The sequence below is a fragment of the Panthera tigris genome, chromosome C2 (genome assembly GCF_018350195.1).
Source record: "Panthera tigris isolate Pti1 chromosome C2, P.tigris_Pti1_mat1.1, whole genome shotgun sequence".
Taxonomy (NCBI): Eukaryota; Metazoa; Chordata; class Mammalia; order Carnivora; family Felidae; genus Panthera; species Panthera tigris.
In genome coordinates, this window is record NC_056668.1 from 41,851,442 (window position 1) to 41,867,992 (window position 16,551).

At 37.6% G+C, this 16,551-nt stretch overlaps 1 long non-coding RNA gene across 2 annotated transcripts in view; it reads right to left on the reverse strand.

The window, feature by feature from the left end:
• LOC122242042 overlaps window positions 1-16,551 on the reverse strand; it is a 129,480-nt gene that overhangs the window by 28,335 nt on the left and 84,594 nt on the right. The window lies entirely within an intron of this gene.

Consider the following 16,551-nt stretch of genomic DNA (forward strand, 5'->3'; position numbering starts at 1 on the left):
TTGTTCCATTCACCCATTGACAGACATTTATATTTCATCTGTATCTTGGCTATTTGTAAAGAAAGCTGCAATGAACCTACAGGTGTCGATATCTTTTTACGATACTGATTTTGTGTCCTACAGATATATACCCCAAAGTGGGAATGCAGAATCATATGGTAGTTCTATTTTTATTTTTTTGAGGAGCCTCCATACTGTTTCCCATAGCGGTTGCACCAAATTACATTTCCACCAACAGTACACAAGGGGTCCCTTTTCTCCACATCACCACCAACACTTGTTACTTCTCTTTTTGGTAAGTGCCATCCTAACGGGTTGAGACAATATCTCATTGTGGTTCACAGTAGAATGGTGATCACCAGGAGCTGGTGGGTGGAGTAAGTAGGAGACTCTCTTCAAATGGTGCAAGCTTTTGGTTATAAGATGAATAAGTTCTGGGGATCTGATGAACAGCATGATGACTGTAGTTAATAACACTGAATTGTGTACTTGAAATTTGCTAAAAAAGTTGACCTTAAGCATTCTCACCGCACACACACAAAATAGATAACTATGTGAGGTGATGTGTATGTTAATTAACCTGGTTGTGGCAATTATTTCACAAAGTATATGTGTATCGAATCATTACATTGTACACTTTAAATGTATGCAATTTCTCTGTCCATTATACCCCAATAAGGAAAAAAAAAACTGTAAGAAATATAAGCAATGCAGCAAAAATATACAGTCCAGGAAAATAGCAGATTGAGCTGTTTATTTAGCAATCACACAGAAACACAGAACAGTAGGACTTGAAATGATTTATAGAGTTCTGGCTCATCACATTTATTTTTAAAATGCTTTTTAATGTTTATTTATTTTTGAGAGAGAGAGGGAGAGAAACAGAGCACGAGTGGTGAGGGGGCAGAGAGAGAGGGAGACACAGAATTCGAAGCAGGTTCCAAGCTCTGAGCTATCAGCACAGAGCCCAATGGAGGCTTTGAACTCACAAGCTGTGAGATCATGACCTGAGCCAAAGTCAGATGCCCAACTGAGCCACCCAAGTGTCCCTCATCACATTCATTTTAAACAAGAAACTAAGATTTAGAAAGCTAACATACACTAGAGGTTATTAAAATTAGAAGCTCTATAAATCTGTTCTTGCAGTCTATTAATTTCTGTACCATTCCACTGACTTCTAGACGAGTTCCACTAGAAATTTCAAGGAGAGCTTTAATACTTGTCTCTCTCTCTCACTCTTGACCTAGAGTCAGCAACCAAACTTTATTAGTTCCTCATCTCAAAACCCAAGTGCTTCAACTTCAAGATATATTTATATGTTTAAATTGTCAAAATATGAGAAACTAGAAAAATACATACAACTAGCTATGTGAATTATGAGACCAAAGTCACCAGTTTTTCTGCTATAATAATCATAATTTATTCATCAATGTAAAAAATAAAAACCCACCATTACAACATCCACAAATCTGGGTTCATTCCTACTAAGCATTTTAAACATTTCATCTCTATGCTTCAAAATGTCATTAACTTTTGTCCTTTCCTAAGTAGTCTTCTTGTCACTAGCCCTTCAATGTGTACAATTTCTATCCCATTTTCTTGCTCCATCCAGACTTACTGACCTCAGACAGATTAGGTCCTGTTACTTCATTTTTCAAAGATTTCCAGAGGTATTCACCTTCCAAATATCTACACCTACACACATGTCCACACACACCCTAAAATATTCCAACATGTCATGTAAGAATTTCCATGGGATAAAATTTGGAATCAGCAAATTTTTTTTTTTTTATCAGAGAGTAGGAACTTAAAAAGGAAAACAAAACAAAATGAAAAGTTCCTTAGCTTAAGACTAGAATTCTAGGGGCGCCTGGGTGATTCAGTCGGTTAAGCGTCCGACTTCAGCTCAGGTCATGATCTCGTGGTTTGTGAGTTAGAGCCCTGCGTTGGGCTCTGTGCTGATAGCTCAGAGCCTGGAGCCTGCTTCAGATTCTGTGTCTCTCCATCTCTCGGCCCGTCCCCTGTTCATGCTCTGTGTCTCTCTATCAATAATAAATAAAAGTTAAAAAAAAAAAAGGACTAGAATTCTAATTTGGGATGTACTTGGACCAGGAAAAGGATATTGTGAGGGGCATTAAGTTCCACAAAGCAGTGACTAGAATAGAAGGGTAAGCCTAGCAGTACAGCTTACATCTCACATATCAAGGAACACATGCTTCTTAGATCCATGTTTCACAGTGTATCTAAAATCCTCACCCTACTGCACTTAAAAAACACAGTCATCAGTCATTTTCACTGTTTGAGTAGAATAATGTATCTTTCTATTGTTTAAGACACTGTCTACTAATCATCTCAAAAAGACATACCCCAACCAGCCTCTCCTCAGTAGAAATAGCAAGTGATCATTGCAACCTACTATAAAGGAGGAGGAAATCTCACCATGCATGCATTTTAGAGAAAGTGGAATTGATATGCTCAATGATGAATCAATGACTTTGCCAGGGAAAATAGGATATCCTGACCGGCCATTTGCCATTCCTTATTAATTCCTTATTAATGTATCTAATTCAGAGAGGGTATTAAGAGGCAATTCATTGAAGCAGCAGGGAATGGGTTCCCTAAAATAAAGAGGTATTTGTATACAATAAGAAGAGAAAAAAGAAATGAAATAGTTCTGGACACTATATCAACTAGTCTGTCACAAAGCACAAAGGAAAAATTTTTAATGAGATTTGGTAAAAGTTCCTCATTATCTATAAATTTGTTATTGCAACCAAATGGTTAATTTTAAAATGAATTAAGCATAAACATTTTATTAAGTATAAAATATGCAATGATCAGATTCTGTGTCTTCATCTAAATAATTTGGGGTTTGTACACTTGGCTATCTTTTATTTTCCTAGTTGCAACTGATTAATACCCCCATTTAATAGTTAATGTTGATACTCTTCAAACCATTCCAGATGCCATGTAGCTTTTCTTCACTGGGCAAATCTAAAATATAAATTTGTGGTCTTTTTCCTCTCTCCACTTATGATGACAATGATAATAACATTTATTGAACATTTACTATGTACTAGGCACTGTTTTCAGTACTGTATGTGTTTTTTAATTGCAGTGTCAATTACAGTGTTATATTAGTTTTAAGTGTACAATGTAGTGATTCAACAATTCTACACATTACTCAGTGTTTTTCATGATAAATGTACTCTTAATCCTCTTTATTTCTTTTACCCATCCCCTCTCCTATCTCTTCTTTTTTAAATTTTTTTTAGCATTTATTTATTTTTGACAGAGACAGCATGAGTGGGGCAGGGGCAGAGAGAGAGGGAGACAACAAAATCCGAAGCAGGCTCCGGGCTCTGAGATGTCAGCACAGAGCCCAATGCAGGGCTTGAACTCACGGACCGTGAGATGATGACCTGAGCTGAAGCTGGACGCTTAACTGACTGAGCCACCTAAGTGCCCCTCTCCTACCTCTTCTATGGCAACCATCAGTTTGTTCTCTAAAGTTAAGAGTCCGGGTGTTTTTTGTTTGTCTTTTTTTCTCCTTTGTTTGCTCATTTGCTTTGTTTCTTCAATTCCACATATGAGTGAATCACATAGTATTTGCTTTTCTATGACTGACTCATTTGACTTAGTATTATACCCTCTAGATCCATCCATGTTATTGCAAATGGCAGGATTCCACTCCTTTTTATGGTTGAGTAATATTCCATTGTGTGTATGTGTGTATGTGTGTGTGTTGGTATATATATATGTATATATATATATATATATATATAGTGGATAAGAGGAAGTGGTATATATATATGTGGTATATATATGTGTGGTATATATATATATATATATATATACCACTTCCTCTTATCCATTCATCTATGGATGGATAGTTGCATTGCTTCCATATTTAGCTATTGTAAATAATACTCCAATAAATATAGGAGTGTATGTATCTTTTTAAATTAGTGTTTCCATTTTGGGCGGGTAAATATCCAGTAGTGGAATTACAGAATCATAGGGTAATTCTATTTTAAATTTTTCAAGGAAACGCCCTACTATTTTCCACTGTAGGGCACCAATTTGCATTCCCACCAACAGTGCAAGGAGGTTCATTTTTCTTCACATCTTGTCAACACTTGTTATTTCTTTTTTTTTCTTTAGGTCTATTTTAGCTATTCTGACATATATAAGGTGATGTCTCATTGTGGTTTTGATTTGCATTCCCTGATGATCAGTGATGTTGACATTTTTTTCATGCTTCTATTGATCATTTGCATGTTTTCTTTGGAAAAATGTCTATTCATGTCCTCTGCCCATTTTTTAATCTAATTATTTGTGTCTTTGGTATTGAATTGTATAAATTCTTTATACATTTTGGATATTAACCCCTTGTCAGGTAAAACATTTGCAAATATCTTCTCCCATTTAGTAAGTTGCCTTTTTTTGAGAACATCATCTTAAATATTTGTTTATTTATTTATTTATTTATTTTGAAAGAGAGAGAGAGAGAGCACATGTGAGTGGAGAAAGGGCAGAGAGAGAGAGAGGGAGAGAATCCCAAGCAGTCTCTGTGTGCTGTCAGCACAGAACCCAAAGTGGGGTTTCACCCCACAAACCAAGAGAGCATGACCTGAGCCACAATCAAGAGCCCGTGCTTAAAAGACTAAGTCACCCATTTGCCCCAGGTTGCCTTTTTGTTTTGATGCTTCCTTTTACTGTGCAAAAGCTTTTTATTTTGGTGAAGTCCCAAAAGTTTAATTGGATATGTTTTAACCATTTAGATCACATATCTTAATGCAAAAGAAAATTTGGCATAAGTTTACAGTAATTTGTTGGTTAACTTGACATTAAGATGCAAAATTGGCTCTCGCATCTCAATGCCACTTAAATTAACAGATTTTTTTTTCAGGCGTCTTTTTAACAAACTCTCATTTGCATGTGCGAAATCTTGCTGTGAGGCTGCATAAGGGAGAATTAAGAATAGATTTAGAGTACATTACATCTCTATCACATAAGAAAGCCCTAAATGAATTCCCCAGGTCTGTCACACCCTTTGGTTATTTAAAGAACAAGACTAAATTTGTGTGTTCAGCTGTGATATCTCTTGTCAGGTCGTCTTACCGTGTTCGAGAATAGGTCATCTGATTATTGTGGCATGTGCATGGAGTTTATACACGTTAAAATGGTGACAAATCAAGTTAGAGATTTCTAACTTGCCTTTCTGCAACAGAAAGGCAGAAGGCTTAATGTATCAAGTTAATATATAAATCATCTATGACTGAAACAAAGTGAAAACACTTTTGTTATAAGGACAAGCTACAAATATGAACCATGAAAATAAACGATGGATCCATTTCATGGTTATGGAAAACACAGACCCTCCTATCACTATTTCCTATATCAAGCTAATGGAACACCCAAAACGATTTAGTAATAGCATCGCTTCCATTTGGACAAAGACTGTATGTATTTCTATTCTGAAAGAACTGACAGTTATATCATTTAAGCAAGGAGGACCTTGTGTTCTAGTAAGTATTTGTGGAAAATTATTAGGTGAAGCCCTACAGTGAAAAGGCAGTTACTATTTACAGGAGCTATATTTGAATTCACAATATGCTTATCTCTAAAATTTGGAGAGAAATCAATACAAAAACCCACAGAGAAAATATGTTAACCACTAGGTTTTTGTTTTTGTATTGATTTCTCTCCAAATTTTAGAGATAAGCATATTGTGAATTCAAATATAGCTCCTGTAAACAGTAACTGCCTTTTCACTGTAGGGCTTCACCTAATAATTTTCCACAAATACTTACTAGAACACAAGGTCCTCCTTGCTTAAATGATATAACTGTCAGTTCTTTCAGAATAGAAATACATACAGTCTTTGTCCAAATGGAAGCGATGCTATTACTAAATCGTTTTGGGTGTTCCATTAGCTTGATATAGGAAATAGTGATAGGAGTATCTTTTGACTTTGTAATTAATTGAATTTTTTTTTTCAGAGAGAGAGAGAGAGCATGAGCGAGGAGAGGGAGAGAGAGAATCTCAAGTAGGCTCCACGCCCGGCATGGAGCCCAACACTGGGCTCAATCTCACAACCTTGAGATCAGTACCTGAGTCAAAACCAAGAGTTGGATGCTTAACAAATTCAGCCACCCAGGAGCCCTGTATTTGTGATTATTCTAAATGAAAACTCATAAAAGTAAAACATATCAATACATCTTTTGTTTGGAAAAATATAATTATATTAAATTAAAATTATAACATATAAACTATATCTAGAATCTATCAAAGCCATACTTGGAAGATTTATGCTTCTGGGCATTTTAAGGATAACAGGAACTGTATTCACCAAATGGTGCTAGAACATTTGAATATCCAAATGCAAATAATGGACATCAAACTCTACCACATATCATGTAAAATATTAACTAGAAGAAGATGAATTATACACCTAAAAGAAGACCTAAAGCTCTAAAATTTCTAGAAGAAAACACACCAAAATTTGTGACCTTGGGGTAGCAGAGATGCATTAGGTAGAATACAAAAAGCACTAACCATGAAATAAAATATTGATAAAATATCAAAAAGTAAAAGGTTTTTTTCCCACTTTCAAAGATACTGTTAAGAAAGTGAAAAGACAGCCATAGACTGGGAAAAAATATTTGCATAACATATGTCTAATAAAGGACTGGTATACAGAAAATACAAATAACTCTTACAATAATGAGAAATATTACTCAATAAGATATGGATAAAATATTTGAATAGAAAATTCACCAAATAAGGATATACAAATAGCAAATAAGCACACGAAATGATCTTGAATATCATTAGTCAATATGGAAATTCATAATAAAGCATCATACCACTGAAAACACACTAAGATGGTTAAAGTTTTTCTAAGTTTATTTTTTATTTTGAGAGAGAGAGAGCATGAGTGGGTAAGGGGCAGGGAGGGGGTGGGAGAGAGAGAGAGAGAGAGAGAGAGAGAGAGAGAGAGAGAGAATCTCAAGCAGGCTCCACACAGCCAGCTCAGAGCCTGACATGGGTCTCGAACTCATGAACTGTGAGATCATGACCTGAGCTGAGGTCAAGATTGGAACACAACTGACTCAGCCACCTAGGTGCCTCTAAAATTTTTTAAAAACTGACAAGTTCTGGCAAGTATATAGAGCAACTGGAACTCATATATTGCTGAAAGAAATTCAAAATGGTATGCAATTTGAAGTTTAGGGTGATACTTTCTTATCAAACTAAACTTATGCTCATACAACCCACTGATTCTGCCCCTAGACATTACTCCCCAAAATGAGAATTTATGTTTCCAGGAAGACTTGTCCTCCAACATTTATAGAAGATTTATTCATATAGGTAAAAACTGGAAACAACCCACATATCCATCAGTTGGAAAATAAATAAACCCGGGGGGGGAAAAAAAGAAAGAAGAAACTAATGATATACACAAGAACATGAATAGATTTTAAATCATGAAACTAAATGAAAGAAGCAAGATAGTAAAGATAACCTACACACTACATGATTCTATTTAAATGATATTCTAAAAAAGGCAAACTATAGTGACAAAAAACATAGTAGTTTCCAGAGGCTGGCTGGGAGTAGGAAACAGGAATTAACAGCAAAGGGACACAAGTTTTGGGGGTGATGAAAATGTTTTGATATCAAGATTGTGCTGATGGTTCAAACCATATTAATTTCTACATTTAACTTATGGTACATAGATTAGAACTTGCTGCTATGGACAGAATGGTTTTGTCTCCCTAAAATTCACATGTTGAAATCCTGACCTCCAATGTGATGGTATTAGGAGGTGGAGACTTTGGTATGAGGATGTGGGGTCTTGGGGTAGGTTTAAAGGAGGTCATGAGGGTGGAGCCCCTGTGTTGAGACCGGTACCTTTATAAGAAGAGGAAGAGGGGCCAGAGCTCTCTCTCTCTCTCTCTGTCATGTGAGGACAGACCAAGAAGATGTCCATCTGCAAGTCAGAAAGAAGACCTTCACCAGGAATTGAATTGACGAGCCCCTTGATAGAGGACATCTCAGACTCCAGAACTGTAAGAAATCAATTTCTGTCATTGAAGCCACCCAGTACGTGGTATTTTGTTATAACAGACTAGAAGACCAAGATGCTCACTGACGCTTATTTTAATAAACAAATGGACGATAACACAGTTAAGTATTGAGCTAAAATTCTTGGGGATATTCTTAGGATTTGTTTATTTTAATAAACAAATGGACGATAACACAGTTAAGTATTGAGCTAAAATTCTAGAAGACCAAGATGCTCACTGACGCTTATTTTAATAAACAAATGGACGATAACACAGTTAAGTATTGAGCTAAAATTCTTAGGGATATGGAACGGCATATAGTTAGTGCATACTTCAAGCTGCTGAAGTATAATCAAATCTGCCTCTCACTGTGGTCAAGTAGCCAAAGGGCTACTGAGTGTGAAGCTTAGAACAAAGGCTATGCAGGAAGCTCTGGACCATGCATTGAGGGGAACGCATTAAAATACTATGCCCTGGTGCTAGAGCGGCATAGGAGAAAGAGAGCTGGCGAATGTAACATTTCTGTAGGAAGTGGCAGCCAAGACTGAAGCAAATTCCCCCATTCGTAATTCTCTCTGTGTCCATCTGCCAAGAAAAACTAAACAGCAGCAGCACCAGCTGTTCTTGGTACTCCACAGATTGCAAGCCATGCTTCCCAAATTAACATCTCACCAACGCATACCCATGGAGTTTACATAAGGCAGGAACTAAGTCAAGATAGGATCTGGGAAGAGTGAGAGAGTAACAAGGAAGTATTATTAAGGAGCAGACAGCAAGAAGCTGTCCCTCTGATGGGCCTGCAGCCCAGTCTGCTGAGAAATTAGTGCGAGGTCAATTTGCAGAAGCAGGGAAGAGGACAGGTGTTTGAGAAGTGTAAGTAGGGTAGTAAGACTATGATGCAGTACTTTGCCTCCCCCATTTCAGAAACCGAAGTGAGAAAATAAAGAGTAAAATAGCAGAGCATTATTAGTACTGTCCATATGCCAAGTAACAAACTCAATGTACTGCATCCCATTAGACAGATGCTCGAAAGTTATAGGTGAAATGAATTATGTCAACAATATGCATTGATTCAAATATTAAGATGGCAATTCTTCATGTCTCCCTAAGAAAGGCCCTTGTGATCACATAATAAAGGGAGTCTCATTTATTCTGTTTTGAGAAGTGTATCCCTGAACCCACATCCCTCTGGCTGCTGGGGAAGAAATGCTTTCCTGTAGCTAGTGGCTGCTGTCATGAGGCCAGCATATTCCAAAGTCACCTGCCTTTGATGTGAAGTGAAAGCCCTTGAACTGGTGAATTTTCTTGGGAAAGTGAAAAATAAGAAAGCCACTTTTTCCTCTCTTTTTCTCTTTACTTTTCTCTTCCCTTACTTTTCTCCCTATTCCTCTAATTTCTATCTCCTTCCCCGTAAACCTTGTCCGGCTCACCCTGGACACACAGAGCAGGTTGGGAAAATGGCCATGCTGTCTTAGATGGCAATACAGAGAGGAGGCATGCTCGCATTTGAAAAGTGTGTCCATCGCAGTGTCCTCTAAAGTATTTCATTTTGAACATGAAACACGGTGAGACCAAGTGTACATTATCCTATGTAGTATCATTGGGGGGGAGGGGTGTGCCAAAGGGGGGTTAACCAATTTAGCAATTTTAATCTTGAATATAAAAAGTTTAAAGCACCTGGGGTGCCGAGGTGCCTCAGTTGGATGGACATCCGACTCTTGATTTTGGCTCAGGTCATGATCTCACGATTCATGTGTTGGAGCCCTGAGTTGGGCTCTGCAGTGATAGCACGGAGCCTGATTGGAATTCTCTCTCCCTTTCTCTCTGCCCCTCCCCTGCTAGTGCTTTCTCTCTCTCCCTTTCTCAAAATAAATAAATTAACTTAAAGAAAAAAAGTCTAAAGCATCTATTGATGCTCCCATGGTATATTTTCTGAAAGCTTTAGGGGAAAAGGTATTTAGAATTTAGTTTACTCCATTTACATCCACTATCAACAAATCAGAAATACTTATGGCTTTATTCTGCAAAGGTGAACATTCCATTTGCCTGTGCAAAGACAAATGAAAATAACTTATGCGCATGGAAGAATAATCTCAGTGACGGCTAAGTATACTTTAAACAATATATGTACATATTTCTTTTTTTCTCTAAAACATTTTATGCATTTCTTATTTGCAAGATAAATGAGTATAAACAACTAACTTCAGTTTACAGGAGGCAACAGATACTTCTGCAGTCAGCCAACAGTATGTGTAAATATCATGTAACTGTCCTCCTAGGGTAACTAGGAGTTGCTAACAACTTATTTGGGCTTAGGGGTCACTGTCTGTGAGCTTTAATTGTCTCATCTGTATTCTGAAAGGACTGCATGAGTAACACATTTATAACAACATCTTAAAAAGCCATTGCTTTTCTTTAAAAATAAAAAATAATAAATTTATAAAGCCTCTGTAATTGATGTCTACAAACAAAACTAAGAGATATAAACAGTGTTGTCATTCAGATACATTGTTTCATATCCCTCTAAAAATATTGATTTCATTGGTTTTATGGGCTCTGCAGCTGACGGTTTTAAAGGGTTTGTATACTCTGCTGTTGGAGCAGATAGTAAATGCCATTTGCAAGTTTTCACGCCCAAAATAAATTTGCGTGAGACATGGCTATGAGACTCTTTTGAAAATTAACCTTAGGAAAGACAAATTTAAATTCCCCCCCCAAATCTTAACAAAATACAGGTTTTAGGTAGATAGATTTCTATTGTGGTTAATAGAGTGAAATAGTGCTAAGAGTTTGATCTGTAAGATTCAGGCTATCGGAGTTTACATCCCACTCCGCTACATTCAAGTGAGATAATCCTGAAGTATTTCAAAATCTGCATTAGTTTTCCCTTAAGTAAAATGAAGGGAAGCAGGACCACTGCTTTTATTGTATTCTTGTGAGTAATAAATGATACATGTAAAAAGCAGTTAAAAGCATGCATAGCAGAGCAGGAACATGAATAAATGTCAGCTATTTATTTTTGAACAAATATTTATGGAGTGATTACTGTGCTCTGTACATTGTTCTGGTTGCCTGAGAGATAGTAGTGAACACAAACGATTAGATTAGAATAGCTTCCTTCGTGAAGATCACATCCCAATGGGAAGATTGACAACATACATTAAATGTATACTCTGTTTGTGAAAAGTACTATCTGGGGAGAGACAAGACATCTCAGAGCCGAGGAAGCAAATTTAGGCAGGATGGCTAGGGAAATATCACTGGAAAGGTGGTATAGGTGAGAAAAGACTTGAGGGTGATGAGAAAGCAAGCCATGAAGACTTTTCAGGGTGAAAAGTTTTCTAGGCTCGGGAAACAAGTGTGAAGGCCCTATGGGAGAAGTGCATTTGATCTGTTAAAGGAACAAGAAAGAGATCAGTGTGCCTAGAAGAGAGTGAGCAAGGTGGTGTATAATACAAGAGGTCAGACAGGTGAGCTGCAGGTGGGGAACAGCAGGTGACGTGGGGTGCAGATCACACGGGCATTGAGGGGACTATTCCATAGCTGATGCTGTCAGTGACATGGAAACAGGGAGGAACAGGGATACTGAGTTATCACTGATCTGTGATAACTGTTCCTCCAGTTGACAGGCCATGAATATTCAAGAGAATATTCAGCATATTCCCAGTCAAGAGAACAACGAGGGCAGCAGCCAGTATGAGATTCCTACAGCACAAGTTAGTGTCCCTCCTGTTTCTCACACGAGCTAAATCATCAGGGAAGCAAAGAGGTCAATCAGCCAAGGGCTTGTGTTGCTTTCATTACAAGCCTGGAGAGCACTGAAACTTTCCAAGGAGAGAGAATTGTCTCCGGCTGCAGCTTCCACTATCTTGAAGCCAGCTGTACACGAGCTACTCTCCATGCTCCATAAGGCACCAGCTTAGAGAATTCCACTTCCCCCTAAAGACCAGTCAGAACCGCTAGGAAAGACAAGCACTTCAAAGTAACACAGAAGTCTGGTGAATGTTCACATCACTTCAGAAAGCATTTCCCTGCTCACAGATAAGGGGAAAGCTGCATGATTCTGAAAGCTTGCAGAATTACAGCATTGCCCCCACCTGCTTTTCTGTTTCGCCTAGAAACTTACGTCAATCGAGAGGCATGTTTCTTGCACAGTTGAACACAAATAACAACTGGCTGGGAAAATAAAACAACAGTAATCTCCGCCATTGTGATTTGGGGGCTTGAGCATGCATGTGAAACAGATGTGATCCCAACGACTATGACTTCTGGGTCTTGAAAACCTTAACAGTGCTTTTGACTGTCAATAATGTGACTGGCACGACTTAACGCCAAACTATTTTCTCAATATAAGAGAACGCATTTCTCTCTACCCTTTACCTTTACTGTGAATGAAGATTTCCCTTGTCCAGAATGAGACTACTCTAAACTGCGATTCAATGTGTGGAGTTGCCTCTGAGAATATTCATTCCATCAATGAGAAGGGAGATTAACTGGACCTGGTGGAGATTCTCTCTGGTTAGGGGCTAGCACCACAGGAATCCAGCTGGCCCCTTTTGTTCCACAGAATAAACAGAGCTTATTTCATTTAATCTCAGATCATATAACGTAAGCAATTATATACATAGATTCCCTTTCCAAAGACATTCAGTAATGCTACTTGTGGGCTGCCATTTTCTTGGAACATGCCTACTGAAACCAATCCACTAAGAATACACAACTGCTTTTAAGTTAGTGTGTGTGTGAGTCATTATTCACGTGAAAATTCAATATCCCCAAAATGAAGAAACAACTGGCATTAAACAATTTCTACTCTTATTAGTTAAATCAATGTCATAAGCAAAAGAGTTTTCTTTTAAAAATTATCTGTTCTCTATCTTTGGAATCTTCCTGCCAAATCTCCTTCCCACACTTATCGCCCCAAATAAATCTTACACAGCCCACACTCTCCTACATCTAAATTATTTGGGTTTGCCTGACAGGCACATGAAATGTTAATCAAAATAAATAGTCATCTCTTCTTTCTGAATAGAGTGACAGCTGGTATTTTTCTTTCCTCACCACCTCCTCAAAAGACCTCTCCTTCACCAATCAAACCTACTCTTTTTTTTTTAATCCTTCCCGTCAATGATCAGTGGCTTTCATCATTTCTGTTAATTTGGATTATTCAAAGACAAAAATGTATGTCATTTTAATATTATTTTAATTCAGGGACAATTCCATGTGACCTAATATAACAATACATTGACAGGCAACATTAAGAACAATAGGATGTAACTGTCTGAAAACATACAGCCAATTAACAAAGAAGTTTTATGCCCTCTTCTTGAGTGTCACCTCATCCCTGGCTCTATCTATATACTCATTCTGCCCCTCCAAGTCTCCTAATTACCACATCCCAAAGTTCTACTCTACCTATCAACAGTTCTAACCCTCAACCCATCCATCTCCCTATTCTACTCATGACCCTATCCCTCATTCTCTTCTATCTGGTCAAAATGGTTACTTCCATTGGGCTAAACTCTCCACTTTTCTGTTGAATGTGCACATCATAGGCAGAATAATCATTAATACGCCATTTTTTTAAATTTTTTAATTTTTACTTATTATTGAGAGACAGAGCATGAGCAGGGGTGGGTAGAGAGAGGGGGAGACACAGAATCTGAAGTTGGCTCCAGGCTCTGAGCTGTCAACACAGAGCCCGACACGGGGCTCGAATTCACGATCTGTGAGATCATGACCTGAGCCAAAGTCAGTTGCCTAACCAACTGAGCCACCCAGGTGCGCCAATTAATATGCCATTTTTAAATGCAGTTACTTTGTTTCATCTTAAGAAATCTTAAATTCATAATTACGACTTTGTCAATCACTTAACTCAGACTCCTAATTTTATTTTTATTTTTATGTACATGCCTTTTTCTGGACATCCATGTATGAGTTCAATTAGCCAAACTCCTCAGCTCATGACATAGTCTATTTGTCCATGAAAGCTCTTCACATATATAATTTTATTCTTCCCTTCATTCCTGATATCACTCCCATCCCCTCTTTTTTCCCTGGGTTCTCACTATAGTACACATCATTAAATATCTGTTTATATTTGAAAACACAATAAAATTCTGTAGAATTTAAATAGACATAAAGATACAGGTTTATGTTCTTTTTTTTATTTTTTTTATTCCACACTGTACATTATAGAAATGTTACTATAAATGTACCTCATTCATTGCTTTTAGCAGTGGAATAGCGCATATATCATTGTGTTTTACGTATTTATTCCCCTGATGACAGACCAGTAGGTGTTCTCCATCTGTCTAGTTTAATAAACATGTGTATAGTTATTACTCATATAAGACAATTTGAGAAAGAATATTTACAAATGGACTATTTTTTTTAAGGTATGGATAGGATTAAGGGAACCACAGGGGTTAGTTTAGTAGCGCAGGGCTAAAAGCCTAGAGTCCTACAATCCCTAAGCTTAAAACCTTGGATGTGTAGTGGATGGTTGCTAAAACCTGAGAAAAGACAATTATGTTGAAGTCTACCTCCTGAGAGGAGCAGTGACCTTGAGTGGAGGAACACAGCTCAAACTGCTGTCTCACGTCTCTGAGGCTCTATTCATTTTTCTTTATTCTTTTTTCTTTCTGTTCCTCAGACTAGATCATCTCCATTGACCTACCTTGAAGGTTGCTACTTCTTTCCTCTGCCAGCTCAAATCTGCCATTGAGCCCTCTAGTGAGATTTTTCATTTCAGTTATTACAGATTTCAACTTGAGAATTTCTACTTTTGTTAAACAATTTCTCTCTCTTTATTGATATTCTCTATTTGGTGAGACATTGTTTTCATGTGTTCCTTTAGCTCTTTAGACAAGGTTTTCTTTAGTTCTACGAACATATTAAAGATAGCTGATACAGAGTTTCTTCTGGTAACGCCAATGTCTGGATTCCTTCAAGGACAGTTTTTATTCTCCTGCCTGCTTTTTCATCCAGCATATGGGCCTTACTTTCTTGTTTCTGCAAGTCTTGTAATATTTTTTATTGAAATCTAGACATTTTAAATAATGTAACATTGTGGGGCACCTGGGTGGCTCAGTCAGTTAAATGTCTGACTCTTGGTTTTGGCTCAGGTCATGATCTCACAGTTTGTGAGTTCAAATCCCACACTGGGCTCTGCGCTGACAGTGTAGAGCCTATTTGGGATTCTCTCTCTCTCCCTCTCTCCTTGCCCCTCCCCTGCTTGTGCTATCTCTCTCTAAATTAATTAATTAATTAATTCATTCATTCATTTCAAAAAACCTAAATAATGCAATGTGGTAATTCAGATCCTACCCACCCCCAGTGTGGTGTAGTTGTTGTTGTTATTGCTGGGGTTATTTGTTCATTTATTGACCTACTTGACCAAATTTTGTAAATTATGCACTTTGTGTCACAAGTAGCCACTTGTCTCTGCCGGATTATTTTAATGGTCAGCTAGCAATTAAACAGAGATTTCCTTATATGCCTTAAAGCATTTTACCAAGGGACTCTGTTTGTACGATGTGGCACACCTTCAGTGATCCACCTGGCTGTCAACATTCTCCTTCAGCCTTTACTTTCTGCTTGCACAGAGCTCCACGGTCCACTGAAGATGAGAGATCAAAGGCCTCTCGGGTCTCTCCTGGACTCATGTGTGGAGCCTTATGGACTCCCAAGGTTATCTCAAAGCTTACCGAAGCCCTTTCTGGCCCTCTCAGTACCCAGCATTTCCTTTTTAAGCTTTTTGGTCAGCTTCGTGCTGATCCCAACTGTTAATTGCCACTTCAGGCAGCTTCTAAGTTAATTAAACCTTTGTCCCTCAACTCTGCCCAGATTTTATAAATAGTTTCTCTATCCAAGGTCCATTGAATTAAATTTTACATGTGCTTAAATGTGTTTGATTTTTGACTGACAATTTATTTCTGCTTTACAGATCTTGGTTAAAAACTCCCAACCCCACCCAAATGCAAAATTAGTTTCCAAATATTTCTGTTAACTGGCTTTATTCCATTTATTGTTTTATGTAATGTCTTAATCCTTTTAACATTCATAATTAGAGACAGATGTCTGTGTTACTTTCCTATTGCTGTTATAAGCAACTATCACTAACTTAAAGACTTAAAATAATACAAACTTATGCTCCTACTGGTTTGAAGAACAGAAATCTGAAATGGATTTCACTGGGCCAAGACAAGGTTCCAGTGAAGCTGTGCTCCTCTTGGAAGCTTTAGAGAATTCAGTGCCTTGCCTTTTCAGTTTCTAGAGCTGCAGCTCTTACATTGTTTAGTTCATAGTCCCTTCCGCCATTGTCAAAGCCAGTAACACAGCATCTTCAAATTTCTCTGCTTCCGTCTTCACACTGTCTTTTCTTTCATAAGGACCCTGCCGATTACATCAGGCCCATTGGATAATCCAAATTAATCTCCTCATCTTAAACTCCTGAAGATAAGCAAAGTTTCCT